This window comes from Cryptomeria japonica, chromosome 6 (genome assembly GCF_030272615.1).
Source record: "Cryptomeria japonica chromosome 6, Sugi_1.0, whole genome shotgun sequence".
Classification (NCBI taxonomy): domain Eukaryota; kingdom Viridiplantae; phylum Streptophyta; class Pinopsida; order Cupressales; family Cupressaceae; genus Cryptomeria; species Cryptomeria japonica.
In genome coordinates, this window is record NC_081410.1 from 593,392,566 (window position 1) to 593,416,038 (window position 23,473).

The following is a 23,473-nucleotide window of genomic DNA, read 5'->3' on the forward strand; positions in this document are numbered from 1 at the left end:
TGTTGATTATAAGTTGTAGTGTAAAGTTAGTCTGAGCCACCAAATTTGTGCTAAGTTTGATTGTGAATGGTCGTTTGGATTGCACCGTGTTGGGTATTCAAATGCACTTTCTCAATGTGAAAATCTTTCAATATCCTCAAAAGATTGCACCGGTTCTTGCAGAGTTGTAGTTTAAGTTGGCGAAGCAGAGCTTGGTTTATTTGGGATTTGTCCACTAAGGCATTATCTATTGATATCACTGCCCGTAGGAGTAGATTTAGATCTTTCTAAACCATTTCCCCTTTAGTTTTAGTTGATTTCAGTTTAGTTCATCCAAAGTAGAAGCATCACAAAATTTCTATATCCAATGATGAAGTTCCATGCCACAACATAGAAGTGAAAGAACGATCCAAAGGTAAGTCCCCTTGGATTACCAACAATCACATCAACCAACTGAGTCACGTCCATTACATAATCGGAACCTTGGAGTCAATTGTAGAAACTTACTACAATCTTAGCATACAATCGTACTTTGATAAGGAGGGAGTAAAGTAACCGTTAGACAACTTTATTTTGTGTTAAGCATTGTCATTAAAAAAATGTCAATAGTTAACTCCCATGAGATCACACCCAAAAGGGTATATTCTAGGTTTGAACTAGAATATGCTAAATTCAAATTTGATCCACCTAGTCAAACTTGCCTCCAAAACTATGGCCAGAAATATTAATAAAATATTAACCTTTTAGTACATAATTCATTCCTCCTACATCATTATTCAACAAAAGCTTAGAAAAATTAAAAGTAAACATGTTTTTGGTTTGATGAGAATATCTCCTAGACCATGGATGCTCCTGCATCACTTTATGTTGTAAGTTTGATAATTTTTGACAATTTTATGTTGTAGGTTTTTTTTTTTGTGGATCTTATCCTAGGGATACAGATTCCTTGCTTGAAGAATCTATTTTGTATCCTACATGTTTTTACTTTCAACATTTTCTTTTTGTACTCCAACATAGCTTTATTGCCTTGTGACTCAAGCTCAACAATTTAGGGACAAATTTAATATTGAATGTTGTCATGCCCTATAATTTTATCATGATGAATTGTATCTATTTTAGTGTCCATTCTTCCATTATGTTTTAGGACACATTTAGTTCTTATATTTTTTCACAATTTAGGACATTTTTATTACTCTAAGCCTCTCTCTCTCTCTCTCTAGTGTCCATTGTTCCATTATGTTTTAGGACACATTTAGTTCTTATAATTTTTCACAATTTAGGACATTTTTATTACTTTAAGCATCTCTCTCTCTCTCTCTCTCTCTCTCACACACACACACACACACACACACACACACACATACAAGGACAACAATAATTATACACTATTGTTTCTTTTATTAGTATATTATTGATCAAAGTTCTAGATGCATATAGTTTAGTAGCATATACATAGATGCATATAGTTTAGTAGCATATACATATACTCCTATTTTCTAATAATTTATTATGGAAATCATAAGACCGATATAGGGGCTTCACTATTTTTGCAAGCTCCCTATCAATCACCCCATTTTTCTCTATCCTAGACATAGATAACTTCATGATTTTAATATCTTTTGATTCAAAATCTAATTCAATGATTTAACATTTGTTCTCTTCTCTTATATTTAACTCATTTGATTTGATTCAATAGTATTCTCTATTATTTTACACTCTTCAAATCACTCTATATGTTTCCTACTATTTCTATCAAATCACATTATGTACACACATGACCTAGCCATGTTCTAGGGGTTACATTTGGGACCCTCCCCATAGTTATAGTTGAATGATATATGTTGACATTTTCATATCCACTAGGAACTTATCATCTTACTTGAACTAATATGTGCTCATGCTCTTGGATGCCACATTGAGCGCATATGCCTCTCTAGTGCCTTATGTACTTACATGGGTGTTCTTGGCCACTAAGGGCCACATTACCATTATTTGCTCATGGTACAGGCAACATCCTTATTCATTGATACCATTTATATCACATGAGCTTACCATGCTTATTAGTTAAGGCATGAAATCTCTTATTACATGTATCCCTTTACAATTATATGTCATGATTGCATGCTTGGCTTGCATTTACTTTTCATGTATTATTTTTCCTCTTTTATAAAAATTCCTTATATCCTATGGATACAACCAATTATAGGGAGGGAATATCCTACCACTAACACTATCATATTTAGCTTTGTGGATAGTTACAAGTGTTTATAGAGACTCATTTTGCATTCCTCCAAAGATTATGTGATGAGATACAAACTTACACGTTGACACCTTGCAATGTGAATCATCACTTTACTTGGACACCCTTCATATCTTTTGATTTCTAGATGTTATTTTTACATGGATGCTTGTGGAATATTTTGAGATGCATTATCATTTGGGATTCACATACACCTTAGTGTGGGGGAAAAATTCTCGTGTGAAGATATGCCATTCACTTGGCCTTTTGCATATCCCCATACAAACACATTCACATATACTTATCCACTACCTTATCCTTATACACACATTCCTATACATTTCCCTTACCCACATGCATATCACATGTATTTATACACCTACCACATTAGAGTCATTATCTAGATTGATCCAGCCATTTTGTGCACCCAAAGTCATTTTTTCAATTGTAGACTTGACCCTTGTCATCTCAAAATTCAAATTCAAAATGTTAGCCAATAGCGGCCCCTTTATTTTCCTACCCCAAGCTGACTAAATACATGTTTTGCAAAATTTGTTGTTACATGTGCTAGTACTTAAAAGCATTCAATGTATTATTTACATATTTCCTAATCATCAAAGAGTCCAGGCATTATCATTCATGTTTAAAAAAGGAAATACTTTAATTTAGTACACTGAAAAGAATCTAGATTTGCATGAAAAATCTAGGAGCCCATGCATGTCTAAATAGTTATTTTTTATTGTTAACACACATTTCCACACTTGACCAATGAGATGTGTCTCCTAGCAACACAACTCTATAGGGATATCTATAATTATTGCTAGTCCTTAAATATAAGAAATAAATAGTTTGAGTGAAGAGAAATCAGGCATACTACATAATAGAAGAATACATCCCATAGGGTCAAGTTCAGAAATAGAGAACAAGTCTCTGATTGTGGATCTAACCTAAGCTACAAAATTCAACCCTTGATAGAGAAGAAGATCAACACAAAATCTCAAACATTCATTTGATAGAGATCACACTTTTAAGATAGAAACACAAAATATTCCAAAATCTTCTCTTTCCAAACTTAAAAAAAATCAATATATTTCAGAATTTTTTCCAAAAGAAATTTTCATTTACTTATGAAGCTAGTAATACCCATTACTGCATTTAGTTCCTAAAATTCTTTTTTTGTAAATTATCAGTCTCAACTGATCATTTGATCAGTGTGTAGGCATTCTATTGAATTAGCCTAGATCACCCATGGGGAAATTTTATTTTCCTTTATAATATTAAAAGTTATTAGAGAAAACTTCACCCTTATCCCTGGCATTGTGGTGCAAAAGCACCTAGTTGAGTAATTTTTGAGTATTTAATGCTTTTATGTTTGTAATGTCTTGTGTTATCTTGTTAATGTTGTTTTAGGTTGTTTTGTGTCATGTTTAGTGGTTTTGATCTCTTTTTGGGCTCTAGAGATCAAGTTTTGCCCTTCAGGCTTTGAGTTGACAATTTTTGGCAAAAATGTGCAAAATTACCAAAAAGGTATTCTAATGCCTTCAAGAGCATTGAAACATGTTTTTTAAGTGTTTTTAGGCATGTCTAATTTGTTTAGACAAGTTGATATGGCTAGATTGTCAAAAATGCCTTTTTGAGCTAGAAAAGTTGTCATTTGGCTTGAAAAGTTGTCAAAATTGTCATTTTCTTGCAAAATGAAGTTATGGAAGCCTCATGTCCATATTGGGGATTTAAAAACCAACTGGAGAAAATATATAAGGCTTCCCTTTACCTTGGAAAGGGTTGGTGATTGTATAAGCAAGAGCTTTTGAATAAAATCATGAAATTTTGGCTTTTATAATTGATTTTTCTCTCCTTTATGTAACAGTCCATACTGTACCTTCTTAGTCCTAATGTACCTTTGGGAGGTGTGCATAAAAATTATATGATTCTCTCTAGTTGATTTTTGTATTGGTTTCTCTTGGAAATTAGATTGTACAAAATTATTTTCAAACTGCGTGCTTGCTGCCTTGTCAAGGGTTTGAAGCTCTAAAATGTCACCACTTGACTAATCCAAGTCTAGGATCCAACTTAATGGATTTAGTCAAGTTGGATATCATGTATATACTATACATATGCTCTATTTTGGGCCAAAAGTATGGTTGGAAGAAGAACTTGAGCGAATACTAGGCAAGTGTTGATTGCTTGGCTAGTAAAATGAACAAAAACTCAAGATTTGCACCCAAAAGAAATTTGGAGTGAACAAATGAATGAGGTAGAGGTTTGGACATGTGACCAAGGTTGTTTGGCATCATATTTAAGTGTTAGAATAATCTTGTTCCATTTAATCATTCTCATTTTGCAAACAAAACAGTGAGTCCACAATTTTGTGAATTATACTTGTAAAATGCTCATGGAATGCCTTAAAGGCATAATCCAAGCCTTGTATTGAAGAAGAAAAGATAGTAGGGACAACATAGTTCAAACACCTTGTGATCTAGGCCCAAAAATGGAGCAGCAAATATGACTGGTAAAAGAGACAGTTTTGACTGTCACAGTGGTATTTTACTGATTTTTCACTTGTTTGCCAAGTGTTTGGCAAAATAATTGTAAGGCAGGGGTAGGGGAAACATGTTGAAGATGTTTTCAAGGTCTTGTGAACATCTAGACACTTGTAGTGGTGCATAAGAATGCAAACCCAATGACTACATCTCAAAACCCTCCAAAACCCTACTTTTTAGCCCAATTTTGTGGACAGTCATTAAACTAAGTTGAGGGAACCTAAAACCATGAAAATATCCTTGCTATGACCTAGTTAACATCATCCAAATCATCCTCCATGGTCAAGAAGCTCATCATTGGGTAGGGCAAGCAAAAAAGTGCCTATTAGGCCTCCACGGGCTAGTAGCCTTTTTGGGTTGCATAACACACAATTGACAGTTTTTGCCAAAATGCTTAGACCCGATTACAAGGAGAAGTTTTGGGCTTATAAAAATTTATAAGAACATTTAAAAATAGTCAAACAAGTGCTATTTGGAGCCTTGGGCAGTGTGCAACCTCATTTGGGGGTTTTTGACCATAGTTGGCGAATGTGAGTAAGTTAAGGGTTATGAACCATAAACAAAGTTTGATTGCCAAAACCTTGAAGAAGACCTTGTTGTCCCTACATGAACAAGTTAGAGTTGCTAATGTGCATTGGAAACAACAAGTTGAATGTCAAGAGCAGGGGTCGAGAATGAGTAGTTGGGTGAAGTGAGTAATTTGAGTAGATTGAGCATGGGTGTGAGCCATCACCTAAAAGGGAGTTTATTAGGCAAGTGAACCATGAAGTACTTGGCACTATAACCACAAGACTGATTGTGTAAACACATACAACAGATTCAACAAGTGTTTGGGTAACAAATTGAACCTCTTGAGTGAATTGGCCTTTTGAGCACTTTCCTAGCAATCTCCCTATCACATTGGCTATTAGTGTGTGTGTGTGTGTGTGAAAAGTGGACCTGTATCTGTATCTGTATCTGAATACACAACACTTCAATTAAGTCATTAGATGCATGGTTAGTAAATCAATAATCAATAATCAATAATGAACAATAAACCATTACAAAGCGACCTATTGCCTTCTAGTAGATGAGAGTTTTATTCTTGCTCTCAGATTTTATATGCAATACCAGTGACTAGACAACATCTAAACGAAGGATTTTTAATCTATATGAGCATGAATTTGAGCTAAATGAATGCAAGATTTAAGCTAGATATGCAAGATTAATCTAACATGATTTAAGCAATATTAAGCTAGACGATTTAATAAGTATGCAATAACTAATATGTAATATCTCAATGCACAAATCTCAATGAACCTAGAGAAAAAACAACATGATAACAATATATTCTCTAGGATCCTTGAATGAGAGATGAAAGCCTGGATTTATATAAAATTCAAAAAGAAACCAATGGCTGAGATCGAATGATGATGACCAGTCAATATTTTCCAAGAGGAGGCACAATCTAGGTGAATTGATGTAATTCGCTGCTTTTCTCAGTTTTAAAGGACATTGAACTAAAATTAAGATAAATCAGAAAAAAACTGATTTATTCTCTATTTTATTCAATTTTGAGATTTCATTGTTTTAATTGCTTTTCTGAGATTTTTTCAATTTTTAATTCTTTTTCAATATTATCTCCATTTGATTTCTTTTCTCAATTTTTAATTTTTTTTGTTAATTAATTCCTTTTTTGATAATTTAATGGCAAATTGATTTATTTGATTAAATATAATTGGATATTTAATAAAATAAATAGGATAATTATTTTAAAAATGATTTACTTGGAATGATCAATTAATTAAATAAATATTTAATTAATATTGGTTGATTAATTTGCAATGTGACATTTGATGATTTAAGAAATTAAATGTGTGCTCAAGATTAAATTTAATTGCCTTTGGTTAGGACCTTGGTGATGTTGTCGAGATTAGGGGCCCATGGTTTAGATGACCATTTTTAGGGTATTACATTTGCCCCTCTTTGAATTAATGTGCGAGTAGCATGTTGGCTCAAAGAATAGTTGATGTCTAGGAGATACCAGTTATGAATTTGATTGATCACGAACTAGATGAAGAGAGATATATTCAGTTTGATTTGAAGCGATGAAACTGAACAGTGTTGATTAAAGTGAAACCGATCTCAAACTTGATTGAACTAGGACCGATGAAGAGCAAAGGTATCGAACTTGAACTTGATGGATCAAGAAGCGGATCTTATTGATCTAGAACTTGATTGAACTAGACATAGTGAGCGAAGAGAAAAATTAGTCTTGAACTTGATGGATCAAGAGACGATGAGTGAAGATAAATTGTCCAGCTTGATTCGATGCGATGAAACTGAACACCTGCTTAGATTGAGCATGTGATCAGATACCCTTTAAACCCTTGATTGAGTTTAAATGAATAATCAACTTGATGAAAAGCGATGCAACTGATTAACATTAAGAGACTGATTCAGACAAAGACAATATCAGCTTGATTTGAAGTGATGAAACTGGTATGCCCCTAGAGATTGATTTGATGAAGCTTAGCTGCTCGACTTGTAACGAAGATTTTTGAAAGAAATTCTCGACTTTGAGGTCATGAGTATGCCCCCTTGGGAGTGAAATCAAAAGATAGCGAGGGTTGCGCAGTGATTTTAAGCAATTTATTTTTTTGAGCGGGGATAAGTTATTTGAGCACAAAGATTACTGTTGATAGTTAAAATTAGAGTTAATGTGAGAATTAAATTGAGATTTAACGTTGATTAACGAGAAATTGAGAGCAAATTGAAGAAGAGAATGAGTAGTTGATGAAAGCATTAAGTGGTCTTAGTTGTGCAAAATTGACTAGGAGGATGATATTGGATTTCAATTTCGATCCCAAAAATGGAATCAGGATCGTCGATTTAGCTTAGGGTACAAGTTTGATGTCTATCAGAGCAAGTTGTAAAATTAGGGTTTTGGCTATATAAGGGGTCCATGTGTCATTTTCAAGTCATTTTCACCATTCCAAGTTTGAAATTTTAAAAGCTCTCTGCGAAAAAAAATGGCCATTACAATCCAGGAGCACCATTTTGAGCACCAGAGATGACATAATCGACCGCGAAACTCCAACCCGACGGTAAGTGATCAATCTTAAGCCTGTTTGAATTCTTAAATTTTGAAATTTGATTGATTTTTTTGTATTTTTGAGCCATGTAAAGTCATGTGCCATGGTTTATCATGCAGGATAAGACCATTTCTTGTACGATAAACTACCACCTTAGTGTTTTATTGTATGGGCATATAGGGTTTGTCGTTCAATGTTGTCCCATGTCTCGTACAAACTTGTTCTTCAATGCCCACTTTGTCGTGCGATGTATAATATTTTTTCATATTGTGATAGTTTGTCGTGCGATGTATAATCTTGATTCGTACGAAATTCTGCCCTTCTATGAAAACTCGTATGAAAAACAACAAGCAAGTTTTTGGGTCAAAATATCAAATTTTGATTTTGCATTTTGTATATTTGGCTTTGCGAGCATGTTTAGCATATTTGTAGCGCAATTTGGATCACATGCTGATAGTGTTTATGGTTGATTTTGTAGATTCGATTGCCAGATATCTTATTTCGATGTGTGTATCCACCTACGATGGGATTAGATCACGGTTTATCTAACACAGATAGGGCACATATTGATTTGTGTGGTTTTGGACACCTTTTGCAGATGCCAGATATCCGTGTAAATCACAGGATGTTGACCGCATTAGCAAAGCAGTTTCATTTAGAGCATAACACTTTCCATTTACCTGTAGGAGAGATGACTATCACACCTGAGGATGTTTATCAGATTCTCAGGATCCCATTTTCTGACGACAAGGTCAATTATGATTCTGCTCAGCGGTCGGGTATCTTAACTTTGAGATAGATATTCCATGATGAGATGATCCTTGAGTGGGCCATCACATGGGATGTTCTGATGACTAGGTATAGTGAGCATTTTCTGCTGGCATGCATGTTAACAGGTATCATTGGGTGTTTTGTTATGCCAGACCAAGGACAACAGGCTTTTTTATGTGGTTGGGCTAGGATGCTCAAGAGACTATTGACTCATCCTGAGAGATTAGGGTGGGGATCTTGTTTGTTAGCCCATATGTATCATGAGATGCACAAGGTTGCATATAGGGATGGGAAGAGTATGGCATAAAGAGTCTTAGTTTTGCAGATATGGGCATGGGAGCACATCCCAATATGCAGGCCGATAGTAGATGATTCTAGAGAGCCTCACCAACCTATTGTATATTTCTATTCAGGTTATGTCACTCAGCCCCATCTGGGCAAGACAAATTACTGGAGGAGACAACTCGATGATTTGATCATGGTAGTATGGAGACCGTATAGGGGTCTAGAGCTATGGGATGATTGGAGAGGGCAGAGGAAGGATATGTTTATGACTCATCCTCTTATTGACAGGTCGGTGTCCATCATTCAGTGATTCGTAGTTTCTAGGGTTAGGAGGCAGTATGGTAGACCACAGGGTACATCACAGGAGTTTACAACCTATGCTCGATATGGAGATGAGGAGAGACGAGGATGGGCTTCGAGTCTATCCTACACTCTGAGCATGCGGGAGCTAGTCAGTTTACAATGACTGAGATGGGATTACTTGGAGGATGTTGCGGAAGCGGTGGTATTGCCCCAGTATAGGGATTGGTTCTAGAGGCATCTGTTTCCTAGATTCACAGATCCTATAGAGCACACACCTCTTATAGAGGAGGTTGAGGATGAGGAACCATCCCAAGCACGGGTACCAGGTTAGGTATAGGGGCAAGGACAGGTGTAGGGATGAGGATAGGTGCAGGGTCCAAGAGCGGATGCACCAAGGCGAGCAGGAGGTGATCTTGGAGCTAGTAGTAGCAGGATACCAGCTGGAGGGAGATAGCGACAGAGAGGGAAGGGTGGATCCTTAGGAGCTATTGGGGTTGAGGTTGGCAGTGCTAGGGAAAAAAAGGGTGGAGGGGAGGAGGAGAGAGAATATCCTAGGCAGGTGAGACATCAGACAGATGAGAAGGGAGGCAAAGAGGGAGGCATAGAGCAGGGGGTACCAGATGCAACATGGTCATTGAGATCGAGGGTGTCAGGCCTAGAGTCACAATTGATAGTGGTGCAGACGTAGCTGGCAGAGCGAGATCGTCAGCTTGCCGAGGTCAGAGCAGAGCCTGATCGACAACTTGCTGAGATCAGAGCAAAGCATGATTGACAACTTGGAGAGGTCAGAGCAGAGTGGGATGCACTTCAATGAGAGGTGTTACATCAGATGAGTCAGGCAGCGTATTATGTTGCAACTTATAGTGTAGCGATCCTAGTAGCACAACAGGTTATCCCATATTCACAGTATATGGCTCGATCTAAGGGAGATAGGGCACCCAGATAGGACATCGGTCAGCCGACACCACCTCCTCCACCTGGCGATGAGGGAGAGGTAGAGAGCTAGCTGTGTTATATCTCCTAGATTTTGTTATATGTACCCCATTTTTGTAGCCTATACGATTCTTGCTCCGATGAGACATTGTATATGACAATTGATATCATTTGTACTCTGAGACTTTTATGGTAATATATACGAGATCTTGATTTGATTTCATTGTACTTATGTTGATTGATCATAAGATGTCTTTCTATATGCTTTATTCTATATGTATCCATATATTTTTTAGTATGGATGTATGTAATACAAATGAATATGGATGTTTATTTTTGTTTATTTTTCATATGCAAATGGATGATAAAAATGAGTAACTAGTAATGCAAATGTTTTTTTATTTTTCTTCATGCAATAATATGAATGCAAATAAGTATATAATGAAATGTATGGATCTATATAAGATGCTCATGTATGCAGCTAACATCTCAATACACAAGTACTCGATCAAAGAAATGATGATGAAAAAGAGACCACTTAGCTAAGAAATGACGTTTGCTTCAAACTCTCATTCAAAAGATAAAGAGATCATTGCTATCATGCCAAATTCACTCAAAATGCATAAAATTTAGAATGAATGCAACCTATACGTAGTCACTAGATTTGGAGTGCTTAATTTTCATCACTGAGCGTTTTACAAACACAACAGGCAAAATAGAGTTCATTTCTTTATATATGCAATATTAATTATCTTGTCTGCAATGACCCTTTTTTTTTGTTCATATCCTTGGACTGATTACACATGCATTTGGATTGCACATTAAATAAATTCCCTCAAAACAGACAAAGAAATGACTCCAACCTCCCTGTAGCATACAAATAAGAGGAGTCGAGGTATGTGTGGCGATTTCAACTTGATGTGAAGACACTTATCACAGACGCCCAACTAATTAGATGTTTCCAGATCATCGGATTCATTCCTACAAGCAGAAAACAAAGAAAAGTATTATGCCCCTAATCCTTGCTCCTCTTAGTTAAGATAGACTTCCTCGAGTTACTTAGAGGGAATAATAATTGAAAGCCAATGTAAAAGACAACACACAAATAAAATTTCATGCATATCTCAAACAGTTTAGTGATTGTTTTTAGTAATCTTGTTTTTCTTGTGTACTCAGTGATAAAACTCTTCAGTAGTTAGGAGACAGGTGACTGACTTAGAGTGGATGACCAGGTACCACTAATTGAAAGATGACTTGGTTGATACTGCTTAAGACATGTAAATTGCTCAGTCAATTACCCTAAGACAAAGACATTGATTGGTTTCAAGCCATGAGGGTTCAAAAAGAACCAAGATGTCACGAAAGTGACTAAAAGTTATTTACAAGCTAAAGCAAAGATGCAACACTTTAGTACAAGAGATAAGACCAACCTAGATCAAATCCACCAGCCATACTGATCGATGTCATTGTTTTGATTTGATAATTGATAGGAATGCCTGGTTTCAAAGAGTAAGTACCCCGTATAAGACCGATCTGTTTGATTTTGATTGTACCTTTCCTTGTATAAGACATGTTGATGTTTGATAGAGTTTGATAGATAGATTAACAAGACATGCGATAAGTTTGATTGTAGAATTTGAGAGTTTGTATGTGGTTGATTTGGTTTGAAGGACAGTCTATGCTTTCTTGTTTTGATTTTTGATTTTTTTAATTTTTATTTATTTTGTGAGTTTTTGGTTTTTAGGATTTTGTTTAGGATATATTATGATTTTTAGGAGTTTGTTCAGAACCTTTTATGATTTTTAGGAGTTTGTTGAGGACATTTTATGATTTTTAGGAGTTTGTTCAGGACATTTTATGATTTTTTAAAAAGGATTTTCACACTTATGCCCCCACTATGCAGACCTATATGACATGATGATTTGCACAATGCATGTGGAGACAATGAATTTTTGATATGACCTATGTTAATGCAATATGCATGATGAAGATGCCTTTCCTATTTGAACAAGGATGACCATGTTTGTTTAGCACTTTGTAATACATCAATTGAATTGGAGGTACAAAACATTTCATAGCTAAGCGGCCAATCGATCGGCCAATCGATCCTTAAGGTCCCTTGGAACATCCAAATTAACACACTTAGTGACTAGGATTTACAAATGGAGACGCAGAAAACTTCCTCATTGATTCTTGAAACTTTGATCTTCTTTTGCCCATGTGAGTGCAAATGAGTTAATTCCTTCTCTTGTGTTCACTAAAGATCCTTAGCATCCTATATGACTAGCTACGTGGATTATCCTAACTTCAAAAGTATCCCAAATAGAGCTTCGCTGCCAACAAGCTTTTAGAGCTCTGACGAGGTTATAGACTATAATTTCTCGAATATTTCTCCATTGCCAGTAGGCATCCATAGCCTTGATGGAGTTACTCGCATGTTCCCATAGTCAATATTTTTGTCGCACTTGTATGTGTGATATTTCAATTATATATCATTGCTCTTTTGCCTTGAGATGAAAATTTGGCATATCACTTTTTCTCTTTTTTTTTTTTTCTTGCCTTGACTTGTAAGTAATGAAACCTACTTGGTTGTGACAATTACAGTGGTGCTGAAGTAGAATTTTTAGATTTTTCACTAGTCATATGATCAACTAGGTATCTAGAATGAATTAGAGATTTTGTTAATGTGTTTGAGATATATCAATTGATAGATTTTGGGTTAGCAAGTCTCAAATAGTGAAATCACTACCCAACCATAAGTAAAGCATCATTACAGGGTAATGTTGAAAATGAATGACCTTAGGACCTCAAAGACTTTATGTCTGAATATCTAAGAAAGGAGACGAGCCTTGTTTGTCTTGAATGTAAACAAATGATAAACTTGGACAATTGCCTTGTTTTATTGATGCTGCTATATGCAAATGCAAAAATTTTGTGAATGTGATGCATTAAAAAAAAGAAAAGAAACTATATGTGATGCAGTGCTTTGAATAAAATGATATGCAATGTAAAAAGAAAAATCGAAACTAACCCAGCCCTTAGATATAGTATCATTGAAGGTGCATATTGTTCATAGGGACATGGAGATTTGTGTAGGTAGTTCATTGGTCCAACATAAAGATGTGTTTCCAAGAAGGACTCGGCTAAGTGTACATGTCTAGCATCTCCAATGTTGATTTCCTTAGTTTTTGGATTTGGTGATGAAACTAGGGTAAAGTCTTATGCAAAGGATCAGATAAGGGGTATGGGAAGATGAAAAAGAGGTGTTGGATAATGGATCAGATATTGAAAGTTTGGTGCATGAGTGAATGGAAATGTTTGCAGTATCACCATTGGCACACATCTTGAGGGATGGTGGATTGATGGAGGAAAAGTGGATCTCAGATTTTGAAATTTGGATGGAGGAACAATCAGGGATTTTATGACATAAGGATCCAAAATAGATGAAGAAGGTGATGGAGAAATAGATTTGGAAGGTTTGGATGGAGGAACAACAAACTTGGCTGTTGATTTGGAGTTTTCTTTAGACTGTTGTGCTTCAAGGAGACACTTAGGGATCCACATGGTTTTGACTTTTCATGCTTTTGCAGTTTCTTGGAACGCATTGCTTCTACAAGTGCCTTAGGAATCCATATAGCTTTTGATTTTGCTTTCTTTTGCCCAGTGAGCCTTTGTGTCTTTCTAGATGGATGGAAGGTACGCGAAGATGTATGCCTTTGTTGATCTTGCACAAGGGATGGAGGAATATAGGGTCCTAAAATGGATGGAAGAGATGAAGGGGAAGGCATGTATTTGGATTTTGGTTTAATAGGGATACCAATATCTGGAGGAATGTCACTGAGGCCATGACCCTTAATATTTTATTTAATAAGGAGAGGTTCTTGCTTGTGAAGGTCTACCCCTTTGCGTTTATAAATATTTTGACTTGTAGGATACAATTTTCTTTGGAAAGAAGGCACGAGTCCATTAAGAGATGGAGGTGTAATGTAAGGAATGATAGGGTCACAAAGTGAATCAGACTGGACCAAAGTGGAGGAACCCATTGTGCATGTGGGGGGTTCATTAACATCTTGCAACAACATATTATCTCTAGAATCATGAGAGGGACAAGGATCATGGGTGGGATCAGGATCAATGACAGGATCTTCAATGGAAGGAATAATGAGATCATCAAAAGAAATGAGATCTTGAAGTGTATATGGAGGAAGGGGATTTAAAGGGATTATTTTATTTTGACAAGGAGGATCTAAAAGTGATGGGATACTTTGATCTTGACAAGGAGGAAGATCACTGGATTACTCTTTAAAGGTGCTATTCTCATGACTTTCAATGGAATCATCGAAAAGAATGGAAGGTTGTTGGCATTATAATAGACAATAAGAGATTGTTGGCATTTCAATAAGGATATTGAGAAGGTTGTTGATGATTATGGATATAACTGATTAAGGATGTTTACTGTCTTAATATTATTATTTTGTCATTGATGTCAAGAAATTGATTTTCTAATTCAGTATGATGTTGCCATATCTTAAGAAGTATGATTTGATGAGTATAAAGATGTCGGTAAAAGACATAGAAAGAATGTGATGAATAAGGGGCGAAATAAGTTATTCAATGGGCAACTATTACCAAGTTAGACAATGATGAGATCATGATGTTTAGATTGTTTTGATATCCTACATATGTTGTTGATTGTAAGGTTAATACTATACTATGTTACCGAGCAAAGAACCTAGTCGGTAAACCCTAAGGAACCTAGTCGATAAACCCTAAGGCTATCGCTATCAGTTAATGAAGGCGGAATGTCTACCAAGTGAAGTTTAGTATTTACCGAGTTACAACCGAGCTGTAACAGAATGCATTAAATGATTAAAAGCATTATTTAATGAAGGATGCTGATGAGATGGAATTGATTAAATGATTGGTATGTCGTGCATGAAGTTTGTTAAGAATCTATGACAAAGGAAAATCGGTAGAAAGATCTACAACGTAGATTGAACCGCAATACCTCAGCACAAGTTCCAAGGTGAGGTAAAACGTTTTCAGATCAAAGGATACATTAAACTTGGTCAAGTTTGAAGATCTGATGGCTATGATTGATCATGGGATATGTGATCAAGGAGATTAAGCGGTTAGTAATTGTTTATAGATAAGGAACTGTTGATAAACAATGTATGTGGGCAAGTGTAAGCACAAGGATGCTACATAGTGATTACTGAGCACAGAAGCTTGAAGACCTGTTTGAATAACAAAGTATAGAGCCCAGTAGAGGGACAAGATAAGTCCTATGACTAGATTGTATTGAGCAAATAAGAATATTCTTTAGCATTTTAGATGTGAAGTTGCAGGTAGATTTTTATTACTATTATTTTGTGAAGTGACAAAAAATCTCTTAACCGAGTGGACTTAATAGTCTTATTTGTAAAACCCTCTAGCAAGGTGACATTCTGATTGAGTGTTTGAAATCTTTTAACAAGGTCACTTCTAACAAGGTGAAGATCCTAACAGATCTGAGGGAAATCCATTAACCGGGCCACATCTAGCAATGCGCCTGTAATCTTTAACGGGATTTGCTTTTAACCGAGCATACTCTAGAAGAGTATATTTCTTAGTGGGTCCGAAATCCCATAGTGGTTTTTCCCTATTTGGGTTTCCACGTTAAATTTGGTGTTATGAGTGTTATGATGTTTATATGCTTATGAGTTTGCATGTTTAGCAGTTTTGGTTATATTGCTGAAATATATGTTACCGAGGTTGAATCTATTGATTTTATGGAAGATTAAGTTTATATGATTCACCCCCCCCCTCTCACCTTGTTAGCTTGGCATCTGTACTTAATATTAAGTATCAGAACTATCAATTGGTATCAGAGCTTTGTAATCCGAAAAAGAAGGGTTTAAAGGTACTTGAGGAAAATATCCAAAGATGTCTAAGAGGGATGCACCGAAGCTAAACAAGTCAAGTTTCTCTACATGGCAGAAAAGGATGAAGCTGGACCTATCAGGAGTTGGAGAATATGTTGTATATTATCTGGAGAATGATTTCATTACACCGAGCACCTATCCATTGACAATGGAAGAGATAAAGGCAAAACAAGAACATATTCAAGCAATGATTGAAATAACATCTGCTTTGACCGACTCAAAGTTTAATGATCTAGAAGGCTGCAATGATGCCAAGGCAATGTGAGACAAGCTCATATCTGTGTATGGCGGTGATGAACATGTTCAAAGAGCAAAAGTGGATAGTCTAGGAGGACAACTTGAATCTATGAGGATGAATGAAGGTGAGAACATAACCCAGTACAGTACAAGACTAAAGGAGATTGTCAATCAAATCAAAGGAGCAGGAGGAACCATTCAAGAAAAGGATGTCACAAGTAAGTTATTGAGAACCCTTCTACTTGCTTATGCAATCCGAGTCTCTGCAATAAATGAATTGAGGTCTGTACCCAATATGCTAGTTTCTTTGGATGCTACTATTGGTAAGCTACATGCATTTGAGTTAAGTAATTTTGATAACAGTGGGTCTTCGGTAAATAAAATTGAATCTGCATTTAGTTCTTTTCATCTTGATGAATCTGATGATTACAATGATAGAATGAGTAAGTATTCTGAAAGGAATCACAATGGAGCAAGTGAAAGATTTCATAAGAACATGGAAGAAGTACACAAACTGTATGAGGAAATCAGAAAGCAAGAAGAGTTTGAAGCACTATTAGCTAGAAGGTTATAGAGAGGCAAAGGTAAGTATAAAGGAAAACTACCTTTGAAATGTTTCAATTGTGATAAGATAGGACATATGGCTTCTAACTATCCTGACAAAGATTCTACTGAAAAGAGAGATTACCGAGATGACAGACAAAAAAATAATCATTACAGAGGATACCGAGACTTCAGAAGAAGAGATAGAAAGTCATGCCTAATAGCCGATGAGGAATCAAATGATGATAAATCAGATGAAACTGATACAGAGGAAGTAGTTTATGTGGCTATCAAAGATGGATCAGATGAAGAAAGGTATGAAGAAAAAGCCCTAATATCTCACATAAATACTAATGATTCTTGGATCATAGATAGTGGATGCTCACATCACATGACAGGTGATAAACACAAGTTTGTTATATTAGAAGATTATGATAGAGATTATGTAATATTTGTTAATGATGCACCATGTTTGATAAAAGGTAAAGGATCCATAACACTTCTTGACAATGCTAAATGTAATGATGTTTATTGGGTTGAAGGTTTGAAATATAATTTTTTGAGTGTAGCACAACTAAACAACACAAGTTACTGAATATAATTTCAAAAAGGAATTGTCAAAGTTCATGACAAGCATGGAAAGTTAGCTGCTACCGGGACACAAACAAAAGGTAACACATTTCACCTTGACTCAACTCGGAATAATTGTCTTTATGCAAAGATAGATGATACTTGGTTATGGCATAAAAGGTTTTGTCATGTAAATTTTGATAATCTGATCAAAATAAGTAAGAAGCATCGAGTAAGAGGTTTACCGAGTTTGGAAAAACCTGAGAATGCTATTTGCCGAGGATGCCAGATGGGTAAGATGACAAGATCAAGCTTTACAAGTAAGTCCTACACTTCTAAGGGAATTTTAGATCTTGTGCACACTGATCTTTGTGGTCCTATGAAAGTTCAAAGTTATTATGGTGATAAATATTTCATATTATTGGTAGATGATTATTGAAGGATAATGTCAGTTATGTTTTTAAAAGAAAAATCAGAAGCTTTTCAAATGTTTAAATGGTACAAGGCAAGAGTTGAAAATGAAACAAGAAGACAACTGAAATGTCTTAGATCTGATAGAGGAGGAGAATTCACTTTTGATGAATTTAACTTATTCTACAATGATCATGGTATAAAAAGATAAGTCTCTACACCGAGAACTCCACAACAAAATGGGATAGCTAAGAGAAGAAACAGATCTATTGTGGATTGTGCCAGAACCCTGATGATTGAAAAGAAAGTGCCACAAACATTTTGGAGAGAAGCAACAAGCACAACAATTTACACCCTTAACCGAGTACAACTAAAGAAAGGAACTTTGAAGACACCATATGAAATCTGGTATGACAAGAAACCTAATATAAGTTACTTCAAAATCTTTGGAAGTAGATGCTATGTACACAAAGATGATAGAAATGGAAAGTTTGATCAGAAAAGTGAAGAAGGAACATTTCTTGGTTATTCTTCTAGAAGTAAAGCATTTAAATATCTAATCAAATCATCTAACAAAATAGTAGAAAGTGCAAACATGAAAATTGATGAATTTGCAGAAAGAAATGATGAAGGAAACTCCAAAGAACTAGAAGATTATGAAGAATTTGTCTATGTTCAATCGACAAGTCCTACCAAGAAAGCTGCTGAAGAAAATGAAGATAATGTCCAGTTACCGAGTGATCATACAGAACCTACCAAGCCTGTATTAGCCAAGTATGTCAGAAGACATCATGCATCAAGTCAGATTATAGGAGATAAGGATGATCCAGTGATGACAAGGAACAAACTGAGACAAAACACATGTTTGATATTTGAATTTGAACCGAGAATAGTGAAAGAAGCATTTAATAGTGAAGATTGGATAAATGCTATGACATAAGAGATTGATCAAATCAAGAAGAATGACACATGGACACTAGTCCCAAGACTGAAGAACAAAAATGTAATCGGTACAAAGTGGATTTTCAGAAATAAGCTGAATGAAAAAGGTGAGGTCATTCGAAATAAAGCAAGACTAGTTTGCAAAGGTTATGCTCAAGAAGAGGGAATTGATTATGGCGAGACTTTTGCACCTGTGGCAAGAATTGAAGGAGTAAGAACATTGTTGGCATATGCTACTTTCAAAAATTTCAAGGTATATCAAATGGATGTCAAATCTGCATTTCTGAATGGTATATTAGAAGAAGAAGTTTTATTGAACAACCTGAAAGATTTGTTGAAGACAAGAATAAAGATCAGGTATGTAAATTGAACAAAGCTTTATATGGTCTGAAACAAGCACCTAGAGCATGGTATGAAAGATTGCACTCTTATTTAATCAAGATTGGTTTTATAAGGACAAGTGAAAACAACAATATGTACATGAAGAATGATGAAAATGGAATACTGATCTCAACCATATTTGTTGATGATATTATCTTTTGTGGAAATGACTCTTTAAGCAAGAACTTTGGAAATGAAATGAGCTAAGAATTTGAGATGTCATTAATTGGTAAGATAAAGCATTTTATAGGTTTACAAATATTGCAAATGAAAAATGAGATTTTCATTACTCAATCCAAGTACATAAAGGAAATCTTGAAGAAATTTGGAATGGAGGATTCAAAACCAGTAAGTACTCCTATGACTACCAACTATAAATTATCAAAGAATGATGAATCTATATCTGTTGATAAGACATTCTACCGATCTATGATTGGAAAATTGCAATATGTTGTTCACAGTAGACCAGACATAGCACATGCAGTAGGTATAGTTGCAAGAATTTTTGCAAATCCCAAGGAAACACACATGACTGCAATCAAGAGAATTTTTAGATACTTGAAAGGTATTGAGGATAATGGCTTAGTATATCAGAAAGGCAATGACTTTGATTTAAAAATTTATACTGATGCTGATTGGGTAGACAACATTGATGACAGAAAAAGCACAAGTGGAGGAGATTTCTTTTTAGGAGAAAGACTAGTGAGTTGGCTTAGCAAGAAACAAGGATGTGTTTCACAGTCAATAACAGAAGCTCAATATGTTGCTGAAACATTGAATTGTACCAATATAACATGGATCAAACAACTGTTGGAAGGTATAAATGAGAAAGTTACCGAGCCAGTAATTATATTCTGTGACAATACTAGTGCCATTAACATTTCAAAGAATCCTGTTATGCACTCTAAGACAAAGCACATCTTTATCAAATATCATTATCTTAGAGAAGAAGCTCATGAGAAGAAAGTGGTGTTGGAGTATGTTAGCACAAAGGAACAAATAACAGATATCTTCACCAAGCCACTGCCAAGGGACACTTTTGAGTATCTCAAAAGCAAGTTAGGGGTCCTACCCCTATCTTCTACTCACTGATCGAGTTCGGTGAAAGTATCAATTTGATGACTCTAAAGAATATCTTTTCAGAGTTGATGCTGATTTACACACTTTAGGATGTTTTCTAAAGGTGTGCAGGAAACAAATACAGGGAACAAGAATTGAAGACATAATGCTCTGACCAAGACTAAGTTGACACATAACAACAAGGAATTCACTTCTCAACGGAAGAAATCATGTTTTAGTTCTTTACTTTTTGGCATTGTTGTCAAAGGGGAAGAAGACTATTGTATGGGGGAGAAGTCTGATGACAAGGGGAGAGCATTTCAGAATCTCACAACAAGCCGAATCAATTAGATCAAATCAATTGGTTTTGCCATCAATGCCAAAGGGGGAGATTGTTGGCATTATAACAGATAATAAGAGATTGTTGGCATTTCAATAAGGATATTGAGAAGGTTGTTGATGATTATGGATATAACTGATTAAGGATGTTTACTATCTTAATATTATTATTTTGTCATTGATGTCAAGAAATTGATTTTTTAATTCAGTATGATGTTACCATATCTTAAGAAGTATGATTTGATGAGTATAAAGATATCGGTAAAAGACACAGAAAGAATGTGATGAATAAGGGGAGGAATAAGTTATTCAATGGGCAACTATTACCAAGTTAGACAATGATGAGATCAAGATGTTTAGATTGTTTTGATATCTTACATGTGTTGTTGATTGTAAGGTTAATACTATACTATGTTACCAAGAAAAGAACCTAGTCGGTAAACCTTAAGGTTATCGCTATCGGTTAATGAAGGCGGAATGTCTACCGAGTGAAGTTTAGTATTTACCGAGTTACAACTGAGCTATAACAAAATGCATTAAATGATTAAAATCGTTATTTAATGAAGGAAGCTGATGAGCTAGAATTGATTAAATGATTGGTATTCCGTACATGAAGTTTGTTAAAAATCTATGGCAAAGGAAAATCGATAGAAAGATCTACAACGCAGATTGAACCACAATACCTTAGCACAAGTTCCAAGAAATGTATGCAAGTTCCAAGGAGAGGTAAAATGTTTTCAGATCGAAGGATACATTGAACCTGGTCAAGTTTGAAGATCTGATGGCTATGATTGATCATGAGATATGTGATCGAGAAGATTAAGCGGTTAACAATTGTTTATAAATAAGGAACTGTTGATAAACAATGTATGCGGGCAAGTGTAAGCACAGGGATGCTACATAGTGATTACCGAGCACAAAAGCTTGAAGACCTGTTTGAATAATAGAGTATAGAGCCCAGTAGAGGGACAAGATAAGTCCTATGACTAGATTGTATTGAGCAAATAAGAATCTGCTTTAGCATTTTAGATGTGAAGTTGCAGATAGATTTTTATTACTGTTATTTTGTGAAGTGACAAAAAATCTCTTAACCGAGTGGACTTAACAGTCTTATTTGTAAAACCCTCTAGCAAGGTGACATTCTGATTGAGTGTTTGAAATCCTTTAACAAGGTCACTTCTAACAAGGTGAAGATCCTAGCAGATCTGAGGGAAATCCCTTAATCGGGTCACATCTAACAATGTGTTTGTAATCTTTAACAGGATTTACTTTTAACTGAGCATACTCTAGAAGAGTATTTTTCTTAGTGGGTCCGAAATTTCATAGTGGTTTTTCCCTATTTGGGTTTCCACGTTAAATCTGGTGTTATGAGTGTTATGATGTTTATATGCTTATGAGTTTGCATGTTTAGCAGTTTTGGTTATATTGCTGAAATATATGCTACCGAGGTTGACTCTGTTGATTTTATGGAAGATTAAGTTTATATGATTCACCCCCCCCTCTCATCTTGTTAGCTTGGCATTTGTACTTAACATTAAGTATCAGAACTATCAAAGGTATATCTTGATCTTGCGTAGGAAGTGGATTTGGAAGGATGCTTTGCTCTTGAAATGGAAAGGTATAAGGGGATCATCATGGGATTCTAGTGAAATGGGATCTTTTTCAATCATTAGATGGGATTGAGGAGTTTTTGTGTCTTGATCTTGATTTATGATAGGACTTGTTTCTTCATTCTTCAAATTATCCTCCTGGCATGGAACCACTTCTAAGGAAGGGACGGGATTTTGCATAGGCATAGGGGATTCTTGGAAGGTCTCCATATTTTGGCATGATGGGGAAGCATTTTGAGTGGGACTCTCTGGAGTGGGTATGTTTGGAATTGGAGTGCATGATGGTATAGGATCTGGGATTTTTAAATCTTTAGAGGAACTTGTAGCATTAACTTGGATTTCCATAGGAGATAGCCCTTGAAGGTAAACATGAGAAGTTTAATTGTTTGAAGGAGACGAAGATATCAAGGAAGGGATGGAGGCCACATATGGAACCTTGCTAGACATAGGTTCATGATTTTGATCATGCTTAGAAGTAGTTCTTTCTTTTTCTTTAGGTGAGTCATTAGGATCTTCAATTTCAATGGCACCGTTATCAATGAGATCTTGAATCTTATATTTTAATTCCATGCAATTCAAAGTCTTAAGTTCATTTTGTCTATGATATGCACAACACTTACTCAAAAAATCACATCCCCATGTGGTCTATTTAGGTAATATGATAAGGTTATGCTTAAGAAGCTCTTTCAAAGTTGACTCAATAGATTGCCCCAAAGGTGTAAACTGTCTATTGAGAGGATATTTGGAGGAAATGTCTTTATGTCTTGGTGAAGGTGGCTTGTGAGCTTGTTTGAGATTTGACTTTTGATTTTCAATTATTTGCTGGTTTTTTATTGTCAAATCATATAATCATTTTAGCATTCCTTGAAGTTTCTCACTCTTGATATCATGCATTTGTTTTTCAAATGGAGTCATTGAGATCTTGAATCATTTGAGCCAAGGTAGTCATGGGAATTGGGGCCAAGGTAGCCATTTATAGTTGAGAAGAGTTACAGATGTCAAGGTTAGATCAAAGCTAGTTGTTCGTTGAGGCCAGAGGTTGATGTTCAAACCTATGTGGGTGAGATACACTGACTTCGATTTTGAGTCAAGGCTAAGTAGCCTAAGTGATACTCGAGAGTGAAGTTTGGACAACAGATTGGTTGATTAAGCTAGCTAAGACGTAACCGACAAAATCATGCAACACAACTACAAAAGGTACACTATCAAGATTGTTTTATGCTTAGGATTATGATGACCAATTTTATGCTCGCTATAGACTGGATTAGGCAAGTTTGACTGTTCTAGATTGACAAAATCAGGAATTCGTATAATAGAGTTTTCAGTCCCAGAC